This window comes from Vicia villosa, unplaced genomic scaffold, assembly GCF_029867415.1.
Source record: "Vicia villosa cultivar HV-30 ecotype Madison, WI unplaced genomic scaffold, Vvil1.0 ctg.000467F_1_1, whole genome shotgun sequence".
Classification (NCBI taxonomy): Eukaryota; Viridiplantae; Streptophyta; class Magnoliopsida; order Fabales; family Fabaceae; genus Vicia; species Vicia villosa.
Genome location: NW_026705225.1, coordinates 202050 through 208923, shown reverse-complemented (window position 1 = coordinate 208923; position 6874 = coordinate 202050). Strand labels below are relative to the sequence as shown.

At 38.3% G+C, this 6874-nt stretch overlaps 1 non-coding gene across 1 annotated transcript; it reads right to left on the bottom strand.

The window, feature by feature from the left end:
- Window positions 1-741: 741 nt before the first annotated feature.
- TRNAR-UCG (transfer RNA arginine (anticodon UCG)) lies at window positions 742-815 on the bottom strand. The gene has a single exon. It is a non-coding gene; the product is annotated as a tRNA-Arg (tRNA).
- Between the last annotated feature and the right edge of the window lie 6059 nt (window positions 816-6874).

Genomic DNA, 6874 nt, shown 5'->3' with positions numbered 1-6874 from the left:
TTCAGTACAAGATCTTCCATTGTTAAATAAGCATTGGTCTGTCACATACAAATGAACAGAGAGATCAATAATGAACATCAAAAACAAAAAATCAACATATCATATCTTGACTTTGTAATGTTTCTGTTTCTTCAAGCTAAGATTTTGTTTCAGCATCACAATCTATCCTTTCTACCAATACCATGTATATTTTCGCATCCTCGACAGTTACAGCCTGGGGAGCAACGGTCAATATATTTGAATCTTTTATCTTTAGAAGGATACCCCGCAATTCTGTCCCAAAAAAAAAGGATTTCAACTATAATTATTTTTTGAAAAGCTACTTGGTCATATAAACAAATTTCTGGATAATCTAAATGCCAAAACCAGTATACATAAAGAAAAAGTAGTAAAAATTGTTCATTACTCTTAGTAGTTTATCTCATGTAGAAACAACAGGCCATCCAAGTAATCAACACGCCGCCGCAGTTGTTTCGCGGTCTTTAACTAGCTCCCTACCATCACAACAAATCTTTTCAAGCAATACAACAATACAATGAAATTCTTCCCAGAAAGTTCGAATTATAGATCAATAAGGCTCATATCATATAATCAGCTTAATTATAAAAGCTGAAACAAAAAAACACTTAAAAAGCCCTTGTCATGGAAATTTTCAGCATCACTTCCATTTAATTGAAAACGAACATAGAGAACTCAAAGAGTAACAGCGAAATCAAATCAGAGGAAATAACAAAAACAGATCGACCACAGTGGGAGTCGAACCCACGACCTTTTGATCCGAAGTCAAACGCGCTAATCCACTGCGCTATGCGGTCATTTGTTGACTCTTTTGCATATTTTTGACTCTGCTATTCAAGGGTTAATGGCAAGTAAAATTAAGCGCAGAACTATAAATATAGAAAGTGAAAAATGAAATATTACGTGAGGGGTGGTGGCAATGTTTAAAGAGAATTAAAAGCTTAGCTTAAGGGGAAATCATATCTTTGATGAAAGTTGGTTCATAAATGAATATGGAGAAGAGTGTTTTAGAAAGATAATTGATTTGATGAAGACTTTATTATGACCCATTCTCGTATTAATCATAAGCGTCTTTTCAACAATTAAATAATTAAATTTAAGATTTAAATAATATTTTTATCTTTGTAAATATAAGTGTATTTTATTTTAATTTAAAATTTTTTTTGTTTGGTGGAGTGCTTAACTATATGCTTTAATGTTAGTCTTTGACGTTAAATTTATGTTTAAAAAATGATAATTGATAATATGAAATTATTTTTTAATTTTTTTCTTCTCACATTCTATAATATGTGGGAATTATTGTTTGATGATTTTAAAAATGAGAACTAAATTCAAAATAGAAATTATATTTCAACTCCTTCTTCTTTTTCTTTCTCTGCTCAAATCAATCTTCTTACGAATTGCTTCTCATTTTGTACAGTGAGGCATGACTACGTCTTCGGTTAAAAATTATGTTTCGTTTCAAGTTTCAAATTCTAATATGTTGTTGCAATAGATCAATGAGGATGTATATTTTGAATTCCACTTAAAACCCAAAAGGAGATATTAGAAATGTATAATTTTCGGGGTAATGTTCAATGTTGATTGTTCATATGTTAATGTTAATTCGGGTGTAATGTTTCATTATTTATCTAATTTTGTTCATTGTTCAACATTCGCATGCATGGTCAAGTTGCAAGATGTATGTGTTGGATGATGAACTTGAACGCAACATATCAAGTGAACCCATAAATTCAAGCGGTTGCAATTTCTCAGAGGTTGTGAAGAATTTAGATTGCATTATTAAAGATCTTGAGTCTAAGAAAAAAGATAAGATGAAAATGAAGTTGGAAAATGAAAGTAAAAGACTCAACATGTTTAAGTTTTTTTTTCATTGTTTCAAGAAGTTTCTCAATTGCCTACCAAAAATGGTGTTGATTGTAGTTTTAATGATTACGTAGTTTTTTGGTTTTCGCCCTTCTAATAAGGACAATCATTGACCTTCGTCCTTGTACTAGTTAATTAGTAAATGAAGATGAAGTTTTGATTTTTATGATTTTTCGTCCATGTAAGTGTATGATTTTGTTTTTGTTTTTGATCCACGTGTCTTAACAAACTATAATTAAAATTTACATAAAATGATAATGTATTTACATAACCAAAATAGATATAGCCCAAAAGGTGTATGAACTTGTCACAAAATACAACTTTATGTAATGTTTTAAGTGTGAGATATTGGATCGAACTCTAGTATTGTCGAAGGGTAGCTTCTTGGTTCGACAGTTCGACAGAGTTAAGCATGAAGTCGAAGGATTGTTCACATGCTAGTGTCGAAGTGTGCATGCTGTAGTCGAAGATGGGTCTAGCATGCAGATGTCGAAGATGCTAGGGTTGTTAGCATGTTAAATTAGGTTTTAGTGCTTAAACCCTAATTTGTTAAGTTAGCTTGTTTATTAAGTTGGCTTGTGTAATGGGCCTTGCTGAAAAAGCCCATTAGTTAGTATGTTAGGTTTTATTATAAATAGCATACTAGTCTCTCATCATTGCTAAGCTGCAAATCCTAATTTGGGGTGAGAGAGGTTATTTGTTATTCTTGTAAACTTGTAATCTTGTTTTAAGAGAAAGTAAAAGAATAGCAGTTATAACCAATCTTGTGTTCCTCTTCTTCCTTGTCCTTTATTCTTCCTTGGTTTATACTTTGTTCTTGGCATTGAATTCACAACAAATTGGTGCGGTGAGCGTGGAGAAGATGCCGTCAACAAAGTATGAGATTGAAAAGTTCACCGGAGTGAATGATTTCGGTCTGTGGCGCTTGAAGATGAAAGCCCTACTGGTTCAGCAGGGTTGTTTGGAAGCGTTGAAGGGAGAGGCAGCCATGAATGCTACATTAACGGCAGCGGAGAAGACGACTATGATTGAGAAGGCACACAGCGCAATTTTGTTGAGCCTTGGTGATAAGGTTCTCAGGCAGGTATCAAAGGAGACGACGGCATCAGGGTTATGGGTGAAACTTGAAAGTTTGTACATGACCAAATCGCTGGTAAATCGACTCTACCTGAAGCAAGCTTTGTATTCATTCAAGATGATTGAAGACAAAGTATTGGCTGAGCAGTTGGATATGTTCAACAAGCTGATTATTGATCTTGAAAATATTGATGTGAAAATCGATGATGAAGATCAAGCGCTGTTACTATTGTGTTCTTTGCCTCGATCACATGCTCACTTCAAAGAAACTCTCTTGTATGGAAGGGAGTCCCTGACGTTTGAAGAAGTTCAATCAGCCTTGTACTCTAAGGACTTGAATGAACGAAAGGAGCATAAACCTTCGACTGTTGGCGAAGGTTTGGCCGTTAAAGGAAAACTCTTACGAAAGGATGGTAAGTTCGACAAGAAGAAAGGCAAAAGCCAGTCGAAGACTTACAGTGGCGAAGCATCTGGCATTCGATGCTACCATTGTAAGAAGGAGGGTCACACAAGAAAGGTGTGCCCTGAACGCTTGAAATATCATGGAGGTAAGGATAATGGCAACGCTGCCATTGTTCAAGATGATTTCGAATCATCTGATGTTCTTGTGGTTTCAAGCAGTGACTCTAAGAAGGAGTGGATTATGGATTCAGGTTGCACTTGGCACATGACTCCAAACAAAGACTTGTTCGAGGAATTATGTGATCAAGATGGTGGATCAGTATTGCTGGGAAACAACAAGGCTTGCAAGATTGCAGGTGTTGGATCTGTGAGATTCAAGCTCCATGATGAGTCAATAAGGTTGTTGACTGAAGTCAGGTATGTTCCTGATTTGAAGAGAAATTTGCTTTCTCTTGGTGAATTCGACAAGAAAGGATATGTTTTCCAAGGAGAGAAAAGCATCCTAAGAGTCATGAAGGGGTCGAAGGAAGTCTTGAGAGGCGTGAAGAAACAAGGCTTGTATACCCTTGAGGCTGAAGTTGTAAGTGGTTCGACAAATGTTGTATCCACGAAACCTTTGTCGAAGACAGAAATCTGGCACATGAGATTGGGCCATGTCAGTGAAAGGGGTCTGGTCGAATTAGGGAAACAAAATCTGCTTGGTGGAGACAAAATCGAAAAGCTGAAGTTTTGTGAACCCTGTGTACTTGGAAAATCTTGCAGAGTGAAGTTCAACAAAGGCAAACAAAGAACACATGGATCCCTTGATTACATCCATGCTGATCTTTGGGGGCCTGCAAGGTGTCCATCACATTCAGGAGCAAGGTATTTTCTATCCATAGTAGATGATTATTCCAGAAAATTATGGGTATTCATCCAGAAGACTAAGGATGAAACTTTTGAGAATTTCAAAAGTTGGAAGACTCTGGTTGAAAATCAGACTGGCAGAAAGGTCAAGAGGTTGAGAACCGACAATGGCCTTGAATTTTGCAATGAGGCATTCGACAGTTTTTGTGCTGCCTCTGGTATTGCAAGGCATAGAACTACTGCAGGTACTCCACAGCAAAATGGTCTGGCTGAAAGGTTTAATCGAACTATTTTGGAGAGAGTCAGATGCATGTTGACTAGTGCGGGGTTAACAAAGGTGTTCTGGGCTGAGGCTGTTTCGACAGCAACATATCTGATAAACAGATGTCCTTCGACAGCGTTAGATATGAAGACACCTGAAGAAGTTTGGTCGGGACATCCACCAGATCTCGACAAACTGAGAGTATTTGGCTGCGTAGCCTATGCTCACATTAGGCAAGACAAGGTCGAACCTAGAGCTCTGAAATGCATGTTCATGGGATACCCTGAAGGAGTCAAAGCTTATAGGCTATGGTGCCTAGAGCCAGGTCACAGGAGGTGTATCACCAGTCGAGATGTAGTTTTCAATGAAGCTGAAATGGCTTTTAAGAAAACTGATGATGTTGGTCGAAGTACAGAAACATCTGACGAAGAGCTGGAACAGGTAGAGATTCCTGTTGAGGTGGAGCATGTTGATGCTGAATTGCATATCCCAGATGAAGTCGAAGAAGAAGCAGAAGATGCTAAAGTTGAGGAAACTGACGATGACTACCTATTGTCGAGAGATAGGTCGAGAAGAGTCATCAAGCCACCTCAAAGACTTGGATATGCAGATCTTATAGCTTATGCCTTAATCTCTGCAAGTGAGGTTCTAGACGAAGAACCTAGAGACTATAAGGAAGTTATGAGGAGTCGAAATAAGACTGAATGGCTGAAGGCCATGGATGATGAGATGAAATCTCTTCATGATAATCATACTTGGGAACTGATCAAGAAACCTGATGGGGCAAGGTTAGTCAGCTGTAAATGGATTTTCAAAGTTAAGGAAGGAATTGAAGGAGTGACGTCGAAAAGATACAAGGCAAGGTTAGTTGCAAGGGGTTTCACTCAAAAAGAAGGTGTCGACTTCAATGATGTGTTTTCTCCTGTTGTGAAGCATAGGTCCATTCGAATGTTGCTTGCCATGGTGGCACAGTTCGATCTTGAACTGGAACAGATGGATGTGAAGACTGCGTTCTTGTATGGTGATCTAGATGAAACGATCCTGATGAGGCAACCTGAAGGGTATGTCGAAAAGGGGAAGGAAAATTATGTGTGCAAGTTAAAGAGATCTTTGTATGGGCTGAAACAATCTCCTCGACAGTGGAATAAGAGATTCGACAAGTTCATGGCACGCATAAGTTTCATTAGAAGTCAGTTCGACCACTGCGTTTACTTCAGATTTCGACCTGGTAATTCATTTGTTATTTTGTTGCTTTATGTGGATGATATTCTCATAGCAAGCAACAGTGTTGAAGATGTGATGAGGGTGAAGGCTGAACTCAATAAGGAGTTCGATATGAAGGATCTGGGAGCTGCTTCCAGGATTCTTGGAATTGACATTCGGAGAAATAGAAAGAAGTCGAAGATATGCTTATCTCAAGAGGCATATCTACGGAAGATTCTTGAAAAGTTTGGTATGTCGAATTCGAAGCCAGTTGTGACTCCAACAAACCCTCAATTCAAGCTGAGTATTGATCAGTGTCCCAGTACTGATGTCGAAAGAGTCTATATGAATAGCATCCCATATGCTAATATAGTCGGCTCTTTGATGTATGCTATGGTCTGTACTAGACCCGACATAGCTTACGCAGTCAGTCTTGTAAGCAGGTACATGGCGAATCCTGGAAAGGCTCACTGGCAAGCATTGAAGTGGATTTTAAGGTACATAAATGGGTCTCTGAATAGAGTCCTAATTTATGGTGGAGCCTTGGGTGAAGATAGTAAAGCAGTAATAGAAGGATATGTCGACTCTGATTATGCAGGTTGTATGGATTCCAGAAAATCTATTTCTGGATATGTTTTCACTATGTTTGGCACTGCAATTAGTTGGAAAGCAACACTTCAGAAGGTTGTTGCTCTATCAACCACTGAAGCGGAGTATATTGCCCTAACTGAAGCTGTGAAAGAAGCATTGTGGCTTGAAGGTTTTGCGAAGGAGCTGAAACTTCAAGGTCGAGGTATCACTGTTAAATGTGATAGTCAAAGTGCAATACACCTGTCGAAGAATTCAGCCTATCATGAGCGAACTAAGCACATTGATGTGAGGCTGCATTTCGTCAGAGGAGTAATCGAGCGTGGAGAAGTCCAAGTGCTGAAGGTTTCGACTGAAGACAATGCTGCTGATATGATCACCAAGACATTGCCGAGTTGCAAGTTTTTCCACTGTATGCAGTTGATAAAGCTGCATGAAGAAAGCTAGTTTGTTCCTTGACGTTGTAGAGTTAGGTCCAAGGTGGAGATTTGTGAGATATTGGATCGAACTCTAGTATTGTCGAAGGGTAGCTTCTTGGTTCGACAGTTCGACAGAGTTAAGCATGAAGTCGAAGGATTGTTCACATGCTAGTGTCGAAGTGTGCATGCTGTA